Genomic DNA, 17,893 nt, shown 5'->3' with positions numbered 1-17,893 from the left:
ATAGAGATCTCTGTGTCCTGCGTTTCAAGTCCAGCTCCAGCTATCAGCTTCTGAAAATCAGGTGTGTTTGGATTCAAGGTTAGATGAAAAATGGATTTAGGTCAGGACCTGAATTCCTTAATGTGAGTAGTGTGTCTCACCCTGGATTTCATTTCTCTAACGGCGCATCTTTCCTGCAGCTGGAGAGTGAGAAACACACACAAATTAAAGTGAAAATTTTCCTCAAAGACTAACGCTGTTGAGATCTGGCAGGAAAACAGAAGGCAGGTTTTATTTTGTCAACTGTGCACAAACACAGGCATTTTATAAACAAGGAATTGATTCAATTGTTTCCAGAGGTATGAGAGTGAGCGAGAGAGCTGAGATTTAGCTATTAAAGACAATCTCAGGAGAGAGAGGGAATTAGTCTCCAGTTGAGCCAGATATTTCCCTCTCAAAAAATAAATGAATCAAAGTCATGCTCAGTCAGCCAAATTATCCAAGCAGATGCCAGCATCCCTGGTTTCTGAGTTTTATGTTATTTCGGGAGATGAGTGCAGTATTCTCTCTAAACAGAGCATCGTGAAGAGGGTCAGGACTGCAGAGTGTCCCAGACTGGGGATTTTTAAATAAAGCAAAGCTGGTGAGTTTTAACAGGAGCTCCATTCCCAGATGTATGGGTTTGATTCACAAATTGCTCTCAAGCCCCTCTTGGAAGCAGTTTGTGCCTCCACAGCACCCGGTGTGGGTCACTCACAAAGCAGCTGCAGAACCCATCTCCATGCCCATGCTGGGAGCAGCTCTGCATTCCCTCCCTTTTTGCAGTAGGTGGGTCTCACCTCTTGGTCCCCCACCTTGAGCTGATGTACTCTGCCCTGGTTTACACAAAGCAGTCCAAGATGCTCTGGAAAGAGAGTTACCCCACATAGCTAGATAGTCCTTTCCCCATTGCCTATCAGCCCCAGGAGTAAAGGCACAGATAAGCATCTGCTACAAGACCTCAGTTCACAGCTTTTCTCATGATCTCCAGCTGATGCCGTGCAGAGCAGTCAAGAGATGTTTTTTCACAACGAGATGCAGAGAAATGCTTAAGTGCCTCCAAACACCTCCTTCTCCTTTCCAAAGCTGTCACATGGAGAGTGACTACTGAGGTGAGCCAAGGGCTTGGCAGGTCCAGCAGGTCTACGTGTCCCCTTGGTAGGACCAGATGACACTGGCCAGCTGATGTAAGGGTACATGAGCTATCTTTAGCATCCCAGAGAAGGCAGGGTGTTCCCAGACACAGGGAAGGACGGAGGTTTTCTTCAGCTCAAAGCCATGCTCAGTATTGGGGTCCCTTGCCCGGAGCCCCCACTTTACCGAGATTCCCAAGGGCCCAGCAGCTTTCAAAGGGGGGCATTTCCACTTACAAAGGCTGCCTCCAAGCACCACTCACGCGTGAGGAAGGCTTTGGCACACAAATCTCCCCCCCCTCCCCGCAGCATGACAGCATCCCCTGGCTCCCTTTCCCTGCTCCCTGACTCATAACCCCGGCTCAGCGGTGGGCCGGGGGCCAAGGAAGAGCCCACGTTTAACTCACAGCCCCGCGTCAACCCCCCTCTTTGAGGAGGGATTTCTACTCCAGGACAGTGTGGAGCAGCCCCGGCGGCCAACCCTGCGGCGAAAGGTGGCTAGGACCCGTGGGGAGGGGGGGAAACCTGGCTGCTTGCCCTCTCCTGCTGGGTGGCATCCAGCCCTGTACCACAGCAGCTCCGGTTTCTCTCTCTCTCACATGCCCTGCAATGAGCCGACGTTCCTCAGGCGGAGAAACACGGGGTCAACGTCAAGCGGCCACCCCCGGCTCCCTCCCTGATCCTATTAGCGGCGAGACGGTGGCAGCCAGCCCTGCCGGCCACGGGGACACCATGGGGACTCGCCACGGCCACCCCCGGCTCCACGTGAGCCCTGGAGGGGGATGGCTCAGCCAGCCGAGTCCCCTCCGTCCCCTCCAAGGGATGTGGCAGGGAAACATGCCAGCATCCACCATCAAAAACAAGCCTGGCTTGCTCGGGCAATGGGGTGGCAGAGCAGCATCTCCTCTCCCGGCAGTGCCAGGGGCTGGGGGCATCTTGTGGGCTGGCACAGCTCAGCCCCCTGCCCTCCATCGCCCGTGGTGTCATTCATCAGTTCCATGTGAGCAATTCCCCTCTGTCCCCCTGTAAGCGAGCAGTCACAATCCTTCAGCATGATTATAGTACCCATTCCCTTACCCATTCCCTTACAAAGTCCCTGTGGCCTTTATACAAAGCTGAGCTGGGCAGTGAAAATTGAGAAAGATGCCTGGGATGGATTTTTGGAGAATATTTAATTTTTTGGAGAATATTTCTCTTTTTTTGGTGAATTTTTGGTGAATATTTTGGTGAATATATTTTTTTTGGGTGCATGCCTGGCACTTCTGCACAGATACAGCTACATGGATGCACAGATGCACTTCCAGCAAAATGAGCTCTTCTTTTGTAGCAGCCTGAGCCTCTGGAGGAAAAGTTTCCCTGGGAAGAAAGCTCCCATTTCTGGGCAAACCGTACAGAGTGCCTCATCCTAGGATTTCTGTTCTAGGAATATTTCTGTGCACCCTGGGCTCCTTTTTGCTTGCTGTGGGTCAAATCCCAGTGCCATCACTGATCCAGATTAGGATCAGTGTCTGGAAGGCCTAGGTCTGTTCAAATTAAAAGGTAAAGAAAGGGGGAGAGAAGGAGATGAAGAAAAAGGCAGTTTTATAAAAGGCTGCCTGAAAGCTGGATTCCCACCAAAATCGGAATGGAAAATATGATCAAACCTGAGGGAGAGAATTCTGGCCCGGAAGGATGCTGACCTTCCTGGGCAACCAAAGCGACCTATTACAGACTTGAAACCTGGCATTGAGACACACACATGTGGAGTGACAAATGCAGAAGCTTATAAGCCACGCTGTATAAATAGGAAGCTCTCGCAGCATCTCAGCGTAGTTTCTGATGAGATGTGAACAGACTCACAAGTTGTGGGAGACAGCATATGGCCTTGCCACTTGCAATATCAGGGCTGCGACGAGCCAAGAAAGTTGCTTCTAGCCTGGTGGCTCTTCACTATGACAAATGGTGCCCTGGAGTCCTTCAGCTGGATGCCATCTGCCCACCCCGCTCGCAAAGCTGGTGTGGAGCCATTCAGCAGAGATGCTGAGAAACCATAATTCTGGCATTGACCCCCAGAGATGTATTCACGGACAATGGGTAGGATTTATTTGTCTGGCTCCTGGCATCTACACTGCTCTCCAGGAAGGTAAGCAGAGAGCCATGCGAGGGACTTCTGCCTCTCCCTCTGCTCGGTGCACTGCTCGTCCTGCTGACCCAGGGAAGACGGTTGATCTTGGGCCAGGCACAAAGAAGTCCCTGCACTAGAACAGTCCCTGGGTCAAACACTTCACTTACAGCTGTGACCACAAGCAGGTGCTTCAGAGGCTCTATCGCAGCTTTTCCCTTTGCCCTCTTCCTCACATCTGCTCGTTATATTTACCGCCGCCCCTCGAAACGCACATCATTACTTTGTTTTCAGTTCATGTGGTTGAACGTGGTCATGGCCCCTAACTGCGCCTGCTGGGTCAGCTACAGCTCTAACGCCGGTAATGCTCAATTAGGGAATAACTTGCCCCCAGCAATCCAGCTCCTGTCTGCGAGAGACGGGGTCATGAAGAATCACCGCCCATCCATTTCCTCCTGGTCTCGGGTTCCTTCAGATGTTCAGCTGCAGAAAGTACAATTTTCCAAGCTGTAACTAGCCAAGGGCACTCTACCACCAACAGCCCTGACCTAGAGAGGTTCCTTCAGAGCCACCTGGTCTCCCTGGGAAGCTTGCAAACCTCCTTCTATCGCATCGCATCTGACAGCAGCTCGTAAATCAGCCCACAGTTGCTGGCAACCCCTTTGAGGATCCTGGTCTGCTGTTTGCGTTTGCGATGAAGTATGTGTGCAGGTGAGGAGGGCCCTGGGGGGAGGCAGCCGGCTCCGGAGGCAGCTGCCAGCTCCAGGAGCATCCACGGGTCCCACGCTCACACACGGGGGCTTGGGGCAGTCACGGAGCACTAGTTTCACGAGGGGTGGATTCAGCCATGACCCGTGAAAATTGCTGCTCAGCCCACCCCTTCCCACACCACCTGCAGCTGCAGCCGCGCCAAGGGACACTGCAATTCCCTCCTCTTCCTCCCGGCAACAGCTTCACCTGATCACGTCAACTAGATTTTTTTCTGGCCTGCTTCTTCCCCGGCAAACCCGCCTCTGCAACATTTGGAGGTGATTAGGTTTAAAATTGGGATCGGGGCTGCAAAGCAGCGCCGAGTTCACCACTTCCCCTCCTTTCCCAAGTCTGTCTTCAAGAATACAGTTTGATCCAGATCTCTGGATTTTCATACTATGGAAAGAGCCATAGACTAAAGCGTCCTGGACCAGATTTTATTTCTTTCCTCGAATAAACTGAAAAGTTTATTTGCAGCGCCAAAATAAAATAAAATAAAATACAGCAGTTAAAAATAAAACTCTGAATCTCACCAATAACAGAGCCCAGCAAGTATTTCCATCTAATAGTAATGTATTACATACAGACTCAGGGCTGTGCTCTCTTTTTGAAGATCATGGGAATTTTGCCATTTATTTCTGTATAAAAAGTAAAATGCTGAATACTCGGTAAGAGTCTGGTTGGCTGCTGACTGAAACACTTTGCAAAGTGAAATCATCCCAGGCTTTCTGTCCAAGAGCTGCTGCCTTCGCTGAGTCTCACACCAGTAACATGGGTTTGGAGGGTTTGAACACAAGCTGGGGGCTTCACTGTGTCCACCCATCTACTGCCTGTGATGTGACATGGCACCCGTGTGATGAAAAAAGGGCTTTTGGGTGACTTTCTCCTCCGTTACCGTGTTACATGGGGAATTGGTTTTGGAGCATAACTTTTTCACTGCCTGTGGGGATACTGGAGACAGAGGCGAAATGGCAGCCCAAAGAGCCCATGGGAGACAACAAAATAATGGCTGGCTTTACTGGCTTGCCAGGTTGAAGTTGTCTTTCTCTGGATCCAGCTGTCTGTCCTACCACTTTGCTCATCCAGGTAGGCAGCCCAGGTGAAGATCACAATGAGGCACTAATGGCCAGGGTACAAAACCAGAATTCAAGAAATCAATGAGAAGAGCCACCAGATCCCCGTGCCCTACCCGGTCAATGGAAACAAGCAGTTGCTGTTGAATAGCGATTAGAGGACCTCAGAAAGACACATCCCTCTCTCCCCTGGCTGACCCAGGGGTTCAGGCAGTCTGAAGGGGTCTTTTGAATGGCAATACCATCAAAAATGTTTCAAATACAGCCCTTAATCTGATCCTCTATCATGTCTTATCTAACCAACAATTTCGACACATAAAAGTTCTGCTAAAACCTGGACACGTATCGCTTCCTCTGCACCCACCTACAGCTAATGATTAATGAGCTGAGGAGCAAGTGGTAGAAGCTGATCTTTAACGAGCAAAGAGTCTGTTGCAAAACACACCTCAGCCGTGCGGACTGCCAGCAGCTTTGTTTGAGAATTGCACCAGCTTCACAGTCTTCATGCTCTGCAGGCACTGAGTCCTTGTGCCAGGGACCAAGAGGTCTGGTTGAAACTCTCTTCTGTGTTCGGAAAAGTTCTACTCTTGACAATGGAAGTTTGAACCCAGATTGTGACACTTAGTCATATATGTTTATATATATAGCAGTAATATAGCAGTAAATAACAGATTTCCACTCCTTCTTTCCTCCTCTTGGAACTTAAGCTGAGTCTGAAAATCTTTCAACTTTTTGTTGTCCTTCTCAAAAGGAGAAGGGAAACCCGTATTTTTAAACAGCTCATTTGCAGAGGAGTGTTAAACAAGATAAAGCAGAGTCCCTGTCAAAGCAGCGGAAAAAAGATTTCCTATTTGTTGAGCAAAAAGCTCTGTGTTCCTTACTCAGCCCCCTTTTGTTATGGGATCAGTAGGAGGAGACCTAGCCCAATACCAGCCATGAGTGACCGGGCCAACGTTGGTGTCATAACATCCTTTGGATCAGCAAATACATTTGCAACCAAAGGGATTCTCTCCAATGCACAACCTTTCTATAAACACCCTTATCTTACGCAAGTAAACTCTGGGGATTACCCTTGGTATCCCATCCTGCTTTGTGTCCCATTTTCTGCTTTCCTGTAGGCTTAAAATTACTATCCCCTTCCAAAATTTTCCTGTGGATGAAGCATTAGTGAAGCCACAACAGTGTCTGCCTGGATTACTCTCTTTTCCCCACAGGCACTTCACAACCCTCTCACCAACAGACTCGGGCGGTGGGGTTCATATCGGGTTAGCTGTCCCAGGAGACCTGGAGTTTACATTACCTGGCTGAAAACAGACTAGGAGTAAAAATGTGGGAGGAAATTCTGTCTAAGCAGAGAAAAGTTTAGAGAAATTAAAAAAATTCAATAAAAGAGGAGAAATTGGGTAAGAAACAGGCCAGTTCTAGAAGGCAACATAATTAAGATGCTTATTTGGCAAAAGTGGCAAGAGTCAGAAAAAACGCAGAAGGACTTTTGTAGTGAGCAGAAGTCAAAAATGATGAGAACAATAACAAACTGGTGGCTTGCAGAAAAAGGGAATGAGGAGAGGGATGAGGCTGCAGAGATGAAAAAGATGGAAGAGGCAGGTGCTTCTGGGAAGGGAGCTATCTGGGGTAAGCAAGCTAAAATTCAGAAAGGAAAATCCCACTGCAGGAGAAACACACCAAAACCAAGGTTTTTTTCTTGGCCCTTATTCCCAGTAATGGAGTACTGGGGCATTGTGGCATTTCTACGTGGGCAGCTGGGATTAATGGAATTTCACATTACTTGCATCTTTGGAATTCCTGGTGGAGAAAGCCAGTGAGGATGAGTTCCCTTGGTAGTTCTCCATCTTCTGTCAGGTTGCCAGCACGTCCTGCATTGCCAGCAGATCTTTCTCCAACTTGTCTTTTCTGGTGCCTGCTGAGTGATCAGTCAAACTGCTGGCCCACACGCTCATGTCCCCAACCTGCCTGGCTGTATGATCTGGCATGAGGGTGAGTACAATTCCATCATGTGGACCTGGCAAAGCTGCAGTAACACCAACTGATCTCGGTCCCTACCATCTCCTGAAGAAAAACACTAGGATGCCACAAAATGCCACTAGGTCTTTCTCATTTAGTAGTCAAGGGATGAAAATGTACCAGGACAATGTTTTTTCCAGTCTGAAAGGACTCCTCCCTGGAAGGAGTATTTTTTTTCTTTACCGGCAGGGGTCATATAGGTAGATCAAGCACCACATCACCACATCCCTGTGAACCACAGACCTCACGCAGGTGGGACCGTGATATATACTGGGCTGAGTGGTTGACAGGGGCCCATGAGATGTTGAGTGGAAAGGGGCAAATGCATGAGATCTGGGTGGGACAAGGAGACAGCTGAGATTTGAACTCAAAGTGTTTAAGGTCTGATAGATCTGGGACATGCATAGCTCTCACAATATCCTCACCAACACTGCATTTTTTTTGCATGTGATATTGGTAACAACAAGAAGTGGGGGAAAAACCCTCAATGAAATAATCAATGGAAACCAAATGGGGCCATCTTTATAGGCTGTAAGATCCATGGAAGCAACAAGCAATTAATTTGCAACAAAAAACACCTTTAAACAACCTTTTTTTAGTCATTCTAGAAAAGCATAACACAGCAGGAGCTCCACTTTTCATGAAGTTTTGTATGCCAATCCAAGGCAACCCATTTTGTATTTTATAGCCCTTATGTTCAATTTTTAATTATTAGTTTTTCCCCTTGTAAATTTAAATCCGCTTCCATTACATTTAGGGAACAATAGTGAAACTCTCCTGTAGCTAATTTAACACCTTCAAATTCCCATGGAAGGTAGCCAAAGATCTTGTATCCTAATGGATAGTAAAATGCCTACCTTACTTTAGGGGAGGCAAGTTCAAATCCTGCTATGCCTATATTTATTAAAAGAGGCTGTTGGTTAAATTTTTTTTGTTTTCCATCAAGATTACTAAACAATAATCCTTGCTCATTATGCTAAAATGACAGTGAAATATGTAGCAGCTTATCCGATGTATTTTGCATCCCCTAAAGGTAAACTAGGAAAACAATAGCTTGATCCCATAGAAATATGCACAACTTCAGACAAATTGGGAGAGAATTATCATTGCAATCATCAAATTTAGTGAGAGGAAGAAAAATGATTGTTACTGACCATGCCCAAGCATCTCACTGAGCAGACAGATGTTTGTGAAGTCCAGTGGAAAATCTTCACTCTAGCTCATGGCCTTAATTTTTTAAAAATTTATTCCACTGGAAGATGATGGCAAATGTTCTGCTGACTGCGCTGGAGGAACACAGATCTCCAAAGCTATCTCACCTTCCTCCCAAAAGGTGATACAAAACTAATAGCTACTACCAGAAAACACATCACCCAGAACACCTGCAATTCAGGCAGGAGTTGCCCTTGGTGAAGCCATGTTGATTGTGTCAAATCAACTCCCTGGCCTCCATATGCCCCAGCATAGCTGCTAGGAGGATCTGTTCCATGATCTTCTCAGGCACAGAAGTGAGGCTGACAGGTCGGTAGTTCCCAGGGTCCTCCTTTCTACTCTTTTTAAAGATGGATGCAATGTTTCCCTTTTTCCACTCACCAGGGACTTCACCTGACTGCCATGACTCCTCAAATATCATGGAGAGTGGCTTGACAACTCCATCAGCCAATTCCCTCAGGACTCTGCGATGCATCTCATCAAGCACCATAGACTTCTGTATGTTCTGGTTCCTTAGGTGGACACGAACCTGATTTTTTCTTAGAGTGGGAGGGACTTTTCCCCCCTCAGTCCCTGCCTCACATTCAATCCACTCAAGAGGTGTGGGAAGAGAGGCTGCCAGTGAAGACTGAGGCAAAAAATTTGTTGAGTACCTCAGCCTTCTCCTCATCTGTTGTTACCACTTTAACAGCCTTCTACATTGGGAGGGTACGTTTTCTTTGACCTTTTTCAAGTAATGTGGTCTTGAGGGGGACCCTAGAGAAGAAAATCACCAAGTGCTTCCACAGTTTGTGCAAGAAAATGTTCATTTAAACCAAAGGACAGCTCTGGGCTTCCCGTTTCCTTCCAGATTCATCATTAAGCATCCTATGCAGTTTTTTGGAGTATGATGCAAAGTACACAGGAAATGAGTGGAATAGTTGAAATACCAACAAAAGCGGTGTCTTTTTAATGAACGGAGCACTTGTGTTAATCAGCTTTTACTAAATGAGTTCAAGTGACAGTGTGCAGATGAAAGAGCATCAGGGTATCTGCAACTCGAACACTTTTGCTAGAGGCACCAAATTGACCCCACAATCAGCAATGGTATGAGCATAAAGCCCTTCATTTGTTCTTCAGTGAAGCTCAACTTAGGGACATGGAAATGAAGTTCACATACCCACCATGCATTATGCAGGGGAACCTAGTAGATTTTCTTTAAGTATACAGAACAAGATGAGTCCAGGACCTGATCCATCTAGATTAATCAGAATATTGCAGTGCCTGAGCTAAGTCCAGGACCCACAACTATATTTAGGGGACTTGACCGCTGGGAATCTCTCCAGGTAGTGCTGCCAGTTTAGACACCACAAACCCACTTTTACAGCTGAGTGCTTAAGAAGATTTTGACAAGATGTTTTCCAAACTTAAAGGGTCTGGTTCTATTTATGTTTATTCTTCCTTCATCACTGCTGATATATTGATCCAGAAACGTGTTACTAAACCAGTACCATAAAGGTGCTGTGCTGTTTCCGGAGAAGTAGCTTTCAGCAAATGAAGACATCTGAGTTCAAGTCTCAATATAAGAGAGGTATGCAACTCAGAGGAGATCTAAAGCTCAGTTCAGGGAATTATGGAGCTCCAAGGCTGACCAAGCAGGGTGGGACAAGGAAGGTGCCTTGGAGGGGATATCAACACAAGAAAGTAACATATACATTAAGCAATATGCCGAACATCCTTCCACACAAGAATATATCTCCTTAATTCAAACTTCTCCTGACTTGGCCAAGAAGACCTCAGCCCCTAATACACATTATCCTGTACATTTAATAAACATGAATAAGTAAAATTGCAGCTGTGTCTGGGGTGGAAGATATAGCTGTTTATTAGGTTACAACTCAGCTCATACAAATGTAAATAACTGCATTTTCACTTGATGTTCATGTTCATCTTCAGGTTGTGTCTGGGTTTATGTGGGTGCCTGGGGTGTGATGAGTGCATATGCACTTCTCAAAAATCAGAGACTTTTTGATAATAAGTTATTCTGTGAATTCTTTTATTTTCTTCTCTCTTTCTTTTCCTTTCTTCTCTTTTCTGTTTCCTTCTCAGTTTCTGTTTAAACTCTAAGAATTTTACACACCCAGTTTCTGGAAAAAAACCCTCTACCAAATAATTTTGATGAGTAATTCCTAGGCAAAGCTCTCCAACATCACTTCATTGTTTGGTCAGTTACCAGGACTACTAAGTATGAATATTGCCTTTATTAAGATCTTGTCATTTGATAATACTTGGGTGGTCATGTGAAAATCTACTCAGACAACTTCCTCTGCGAGTTACATTTCAGTCTGGGAGGAAAAAAAAATACATATATATATGCATGTGTCTATTTATGCATACATGGAAACACAAATTTAAACCTGGACTTCTTAATCTATTGTATACAAGCATGGACATATCAGTTGTGCATTTATTTCAGGTATACCCAGGGAAAATGCACGCACCTGCTTGTGACCATATCCGTGTGCAAGATCCTTCATTAGGCCAACCAACAATGCTAGAAGGAACAAACAAGCTGCTTTACCAAACTGTCTCAGAGCCTGAGAAAAGATTTCCTTGGTTGGTGAATTTTTCTAAAAATTTTGGTCTAATAAAACAGTTTTGGTCTAATAAAACAGTTTTGGTCTAATCAAAAACAACACCTTGTCCTACAAAACTTACCTCACTTGTTTCCCTTGACCACCAGTGGTCCAAAACTACCAGATGAGAAGCACCAGCTCTTTGGAAACCAGGTGTGATTCAGACTGCTGAAAAATACTTCACTTCCCAAATTTAGACTGATTGCAATACGAGGTTTTACCCACTACAGAGGTTACTCCTTGTCCTTGGTTCATTTCTGCTGATTTTTGGTCAGAGATTTTCCACTAATTTGTGTATACATAAAGTTTAGAGGAAAACCCTTGCCCCAAAGTGATCCAAAATGCACGTTTATAATAACCCAGGTGCTACGAAGGTGCCTGACAGTGGCTTTTATATGATAGTAAGTACAGTTTGTGGTTTTCTTTCCTGACCTTGCACACATTGTGGTAACGTGCAGCTTCTACACCAGCTCATTAGCCCATTGTCGAAATCTCTGAGATAATTTAAGGGTGAATATAGTGGGGGGAAAAAAAAAAAAAGAGGAAAAAAAAAAAAGAGAAGCTTTGCATGTGAAAGGGAAAATAGGGGGAGGAGGGTAAAATCACCAGGGTGAAGTACAACATGTTCAGCAGACTCCGGTCCCTTGGCTGCCTGCCCGATGACTTTCCCGAGCGGAGCTCTCCTAGCAACCGGTCCCCAGTCATTTGAATTTTTATGTATCGCTATGTCGGCAGTGATGTCACGGTTTCCATAGCTACTATCAGCTGGAGGAACGACAACGACACTTACGCTGCTCAGTAACTGAAAAAAAAAAAAAAAAAACCACCAGAAAATTGGCCCAGCTGAAATATTTCAGGCAACTCCGGGCGAGGCGTGCTGTCGAGCTCCGGCACGGTGCGGTGCGGGCAGCCGTGATTTTTGCTGATGGAGCCCTTTTTGCTGATGGAGCCCTTCTTCAGGAGCACCAAGCCACTTTTGGCTGGCCACCGGAGGCAGATGCATCGCCTGCGCCGCAGCGGCTGCTGCAATATTCATCCTTCCCTAAGTGCTTCATTGTAGAAATTAAATATTGTTATTAATTAAACTCCCCCATCCCACAGGCTGCCCAGCCCTGTCTGGTTAGAGCACGCTTGTGAGAAGAGAACAGGCAATCCATTTGTCATGTGGTGACAACTTCTGGCATCGGGAATGAAGTGTTTCAATAAGAGAAGGCTTTGATCCTATTCATAACAGAGTATTTAAATAATTGCTAACCAGGCAGAGACTTCAGGCATTATCCCAGGGAGTGTTTCGTTATTGCAAAAGGTTAAAGTGAGCCTTTGGTGCTGAAGCCAAAAAAATAGGAGGGCTCAAGAAATTTGGTCAAGGGATTAAGTTTGAGGCATGGCTGTGCTAATATAAAATAGACTAGAGGCCAGGAGATGGTCTGGACACAATGTCCCCTAAGAATGAGCATGGAACATGGCACAGAGCAAGCAAAGACAGCACTTGCAATCTCACAGCCGATAGTTCAGATTGTAGCAACTTCTAGGCTCAAGTCAGAGAGCTTCTAACAGTACTTTGAATTTTGCAAAAGCACAAAATGCTGCACTTTCCCCACAGAGGCAGTATTGTTCCCCACCACATTTCCAAGCCCTGGTCACCCTACTGGGGGCTTCTTACGCATTAAATGCATCAGAAGATAAATCTCACAGATGTTGATAGCAAAGCTTTGAAGGACAGTGGGCTCCCTTCTCACTCAGCCAGACCATGTCTTTCCCACTAGGGTTATTCTTAGCACAGTTTATCACAAAATCCTCAAGAAATAATCCTGAGGGGAAGAAAAAAGTCCTGAGAATAAATAATCATGAGAGAAAAAAAAAAATTCACTGGTGTTGGTCAATGTGTGGTTCTTGCATGAGATTATGAAGGGATGAAGTGAACTGTGGACCTTCTCTGTGGTTTGGAACTCTTTGGGATATGCCTGCAAGGGGAGTGAGTTGTTCAACTCAGGCTGTTCACTAACCCCACTATGAAAATCCCTTTCCCCAGGTATCGTGTCCTCCCTGGTACAGCATTGCCTCACCTCTGCATGCTGTGACCACCTCTGCAGGTCTATCTCATGGTTCTTCATGCTGCTGAGACCAACAGCAGTTCCCTGAGATTAAGGTGGATATAGATTAAAAATAAGCACATAAATCTAAATGTCTACATGTGATCTGGCACCTAAATTCCCCTTGTAGAGGAGGAAGAGCTAGTTAACATAGCTGAGAAGGTAGAGTGTTGTTCAGTCTCCCCAGGGTATGCACCTGCCTTTGGTCAGCTAAGCCATCTCTGAACTCCTGTGACGTGAAATGAGATTCACCTTCCAGATGCAGGCATTTGTCTCATCCCATTCAGGTGGAATGCCATCAGGCATTTCAAATAGCAGGAGAACCTTCTGCCCTAGTTCTCCACAATTATGTAGACATCTTCATGCAGACTTTATAACCTCTGAGCTGATTTCCACTTGTGTCTTCTGTTACAGCTGTGGCCAGCTTCAGTTGCCCATGTCCAGGCAGGCAGTGTCCTTTCAGGTGCCTTGCATATCCACTCTGGTCTCCAGCTGTTGCTCCAAAACATCACAGGTCTCCTGTAGGTCCTCCGTCCTCTTCTCCTATCCCTTGTGATCTTCCCTGTTATGTCCCCATACTCTAGAGCATTGTAAATGGCACAACTTACTTTTAAGCAACTTCTTTCCACCACTTATGCATAGTTTCCAAGATTATATTCTGCCCTGCAGGCTTCTCAGTTCAAAGCATCCACCGTGTATTGGAATATGTGCTGGATAGCTCGTATTCATTTCAGCAGTGGCTTACATCCAGCCTGTCTCCTTTCTGCTTCTCCAGAGCTGACCCACATGTAAACTCTGCTGAAACGGAAACTCATGCAAATTTTTGCATTTTTTGTGTACATTCATTATACAATGACACATCACAGTACGCATACCCATAGGCCTGAGTATTCATTCACAGCTGGGGTTCCCTACACCAATAGGTATATCTGAACATGAAGGACTGGGTCTGCCCATCTAAATTTGAGTTTCTGTTGCCTGACCTGTTGACGTAATGATCACTCTATGTTCCCGCTTGAGCCAACAGCTGTCCTCAAAAGGCAGTGCAAATCTTAGCTGGACTGAGTCTCCTCCTGGAAGCTTTTCTGGAAGTCCTTAGTCGTGCCTGCTGCATGATTAACCATGGATGCTCTCCAGCACAGTCACATCTGCCCTGGTTCCCCTGGTGTCCTTCCCTCTCCAGACAGATTCCTGGGGCAGCCATGCTGCTTTGGGGAGATCAGCATAGGAGAACCCAGGTTCAGAATAGACCAGAGGTGGGTCTTCCTGCAATGGGTAGTCCAGCCGTGGAAATCCTTGCCACAGGAAGGGGTTAAAAATGTACATGAGCATCCAGGTAGATCCAGGAGACACTAGACAAATTCATAGGAGAGAAATTCCATGAAGGTTAGTAAATATAAAGAAGCCAAGTCCCCCTCAGAGAAGCGGTTGAGACTTTAGCGAACACATGGAGAAATACATGTGTTAATCCTGGTTTAAAGCCTTCTCTAGGCAAGCCACAATGGGGAAGAGGATATGGGACTTTGTCTGACTCAGCATGGCTGTTCTTATGTTCTTACTATCAAAGCGCCATATTTTCATCATGTTATTTTTGCATGCCAATGAGCATCCCCTACCTGCTGAGCCCTGGGCAAAGGGTCTCAAGTTCTGCCTCACAAACAGAGAGATCTGTAAGGTGGTCCAGATGCATGGCATAATATCTTCTTACCCCCATTAGACAGTCTCCCTGACTATTCTCATTACAGCAGATTTTAAAGCAGATATTTCTTGCATTGGAGAAGAATTATTTTATTTTTTTTTTAGAGAATGAAGCCCCCTTCCTCTAGGCTGTGCTGGACCAGTCAGACAGTATCAGTTTTGCTTGTTCCTTTCCCTCTACAGGGGATCTCAGAGGGAATAGAGGACATGCCTTTGCTCCCTAATTCAGTGCTTACCATCAGGCTTTGCTGCGCTGCCCGAGCAGCCAGAGTGTTGTTGCTCCATCTACGTAGCTGTCCCAGCAGGATACCTCCAGGTGTCCTGTAGCCCTGTCTCCTACCCTCCAGCCAGCTGACCTGGGCACCCAGCCTCCTTCTGCCATCCTGGAGACAGATGGACACCTCGTGGGGACAACTCAGAGGAGAAGGAAGATGCAGGTTTCACCTACCGGTATCAAGAGGTACTGAGACAACCACAATAGACCAGATGATTCACCTTGAGTCACTTCACCCACATAACACTGTCCCGCTCTGAGCAGCGAGCTGGGAAATCGAGACAGGAATTCTCACAGTGCCACCCTTGCTTGCTGTATTTGAGATCCCTCCCAGACCCAGCCAGCATTAGGTGGGTGATCCTCACACGATCAGACAACTTGGCAAGGGCACTGCGATTCACGACCTACAGATATCACAAATCCACACATTATTCCCCCAAATGCTGGGACAATGCCTCCACTCACCCCTGAGCCTTTCACACAGGCGCTGGTGTTTTATTTTCCAGGAGATAATTAGATTTGCTAGAGACCGTGTGTCTGCTTCCGAGGAACGTTGGATATGCTATTTTCAGGCGTAATTCAGAGCAACCTACAGCAGAAGCTCAGGGAGGTTGGTTTTTTTTTTTTTTTGGCAAGTGTTTTGCAACAGCGCTGTAAAGTTTTTAATGTGCCATCCTTCCATTTCAGTTGTTAACACAGATGTCTGTTGAAAGATAATGCTGCACGTTACAATCTCCCAGGCACCAGAGCAAGACCACTTTCTCCGAGAGGCGAGTCCTTGGCAGAATTAGTCCCTGAAACAACACCCTCCCAAAATGTGTTGGGGGCATTTCTCTCAGGCCCTGGTGCCTGCCTGGAAAGGACTGGGCTCGTTAGAAGTGTGAACGTATGCCTCTGGACATACACCAGCGATTTGCTGAAAGAATCTCTGTAATTGCACACTTCATGCTGATATCAGCACACGGGGATGACTGGCTGCGTATTCACTTTGGTCATTTGCAGAGGTCCTTATGAGGAACATATGTAGAACTGTGATTGCTTTTGTGATCTAGGTATGTGACCAGCAAACGCAATTACCGGATAGTCCGAGGCCCATTCAGGAGGAATTAACCATTGACGGAGAATGTGAATGAAAAAAAGCCAAACCCCTAAGTGAGCATATGCACCTTCATGCTTTAGCGCTCAGCCCAGCCTGGCTTAGGGAGGGGGAAGAGAGCCTTCCACTGGCCTGGTTCCCTAGAGAGGACCATCAAATGGTCCCTGCACCTTCCTCTGAAGCCTGATATGGCGGTTTTCTCCTGCTACCAGCCATCTCCTCTGTCCTTATGCACAGGAACAGCAATAAAGAGAGCTGTGGGCAGCAGAAATAGCCAGAGAAAAGTCATCCTGCAGCTGATGATTGCAATAGAGAAGTCAACAAAGTTCGCTAGAGAGTTACTAGCAGCCCTGTTATGATCTGTTTGCAGACGCCTGCCCCTCTGGCAATGGCACAGCATGGTCTGCTAGACTTTGTGCCACCACTTCTCATCCCTGTCTCCCTGCTTCTCCATGGCCTTTCACCACAGCTGTATTACACAGTTCTTGGCATCTTCCATCAGTGCACAGAGAGGGACTGTATCTCAGGCATCTTTTTCCCTCCAGGACAGCACTGCCCCTAGACTCAGCCCAGAGTGAGGAGACACCTCTTGCAAAGCAGGACACTTCTTCTGGGCCAGCCGATGGCCTGGACCTCCTCATCCCTCTCCTTGGATTGCTCTGGCTGTCCCACCCTGCAACTCAACCCAGCCACGGGCTGCAAGACAGGATTCCCCCACGGTTCCATGGCACCCCGAGGCATCCCAGGGGGTTTCATCTCATCTGGGCACAGAAGCGTGCCCGCGGGGCAGCGGGGAGCTGGTACTGGCAGCGCTGCAGCGAGTGTCTCAGGGCCATTCAGTCTCCCCCTGAATGAAACGCTGTTCGCTCACGGGCCCTGGCTCCCATTGTCACCCGGTGATGAATGGGGCATCAGCGCGCCGCAATACTCTATTTGTTTTAGAGGTCAGTGTCAGACTGAAGGGTATTCTTCATAAACCAAATCAGGGAGTTTGTGCTTACGTGACCAGATTGGCAAGAGCATGCGAAGCCCCCAGTAGCTCCCATTGTCCCGAATGGGAACAGAGCTCTTTTGAAGACCTTACCCATAAATTATCTGCCACTCCCCCCGGCTCTGCCAACTCCCCACTCATGCTCTGATTCAAATACCAACTCACTTGTGCCATCGTTGAAGGTTTGCTCCTGTCTGGGACCATGGCTGGGCTCCTGCAGGAACGGCACAGAATCTAACACAGACCCCAAGCCCTCACGTGAGGATATCACAAGCTGGGCGGTGAAATTCTTTCTTTGTTTCTCTTTTCTTCCCCTCCTGCCTCTACGCATCATCTAGTCTGATCTGACAGCCCAAAGGGAGATGCATGGTGGAGGGGGCAGGGAGCAGACACTGGGAAGTCAGCGACAAACAGGATAGGAAATCATCATCCTGCCTTGCTTTTTAAAAAAGGCTGTTTAGATGTTTCTTTTTTGTTGTTTCTTTCCTGGTGATTTTGAGATTTCCACAAGAGCTACAGCTTGGGAGACCACACGTTGAGTTGGTATTTCCAGCCAGGACACATGGGACTGGCCACGTGAGGCTGCAGCCACGCAGAGTCACGCTTAAATCCTCATCCCCCTTCCTCCACGGGCACGAGGAGCTAGACCTACATGCCAAGCATCTCCTGTCTAACCAGCCTTTGAAGAACCCAGATGCTGAAGTGCTTGCCCTTTCCTTGAGCTCCATCTGCACCTGGCTACTAGGGGAGACACAAGATGGGGGCCTCAGAAAGCAGAGGGGAGGATTTTTCAGAAATAGCCCCATCTCTCATCTCT

This window comes from Calidris pugnax, unplaced genomic scaffold (genome assembly GCF_001431845.1).
Source record: "Calidris pugnax isolate Ruff unplaced genomic scaffold, ASM143184v1 scaffold54, whole genome shotgun sequence".
In the NCBI taxonomy this organism is placed as follows: Eukaryota; Metazoa; Chordata; class Aves; order Charadriiformes; family Scolopacidae; genus Calidris; species Calidris pugnax.
Note: the sequence above shows the minus strand (reverse complement) of the source record.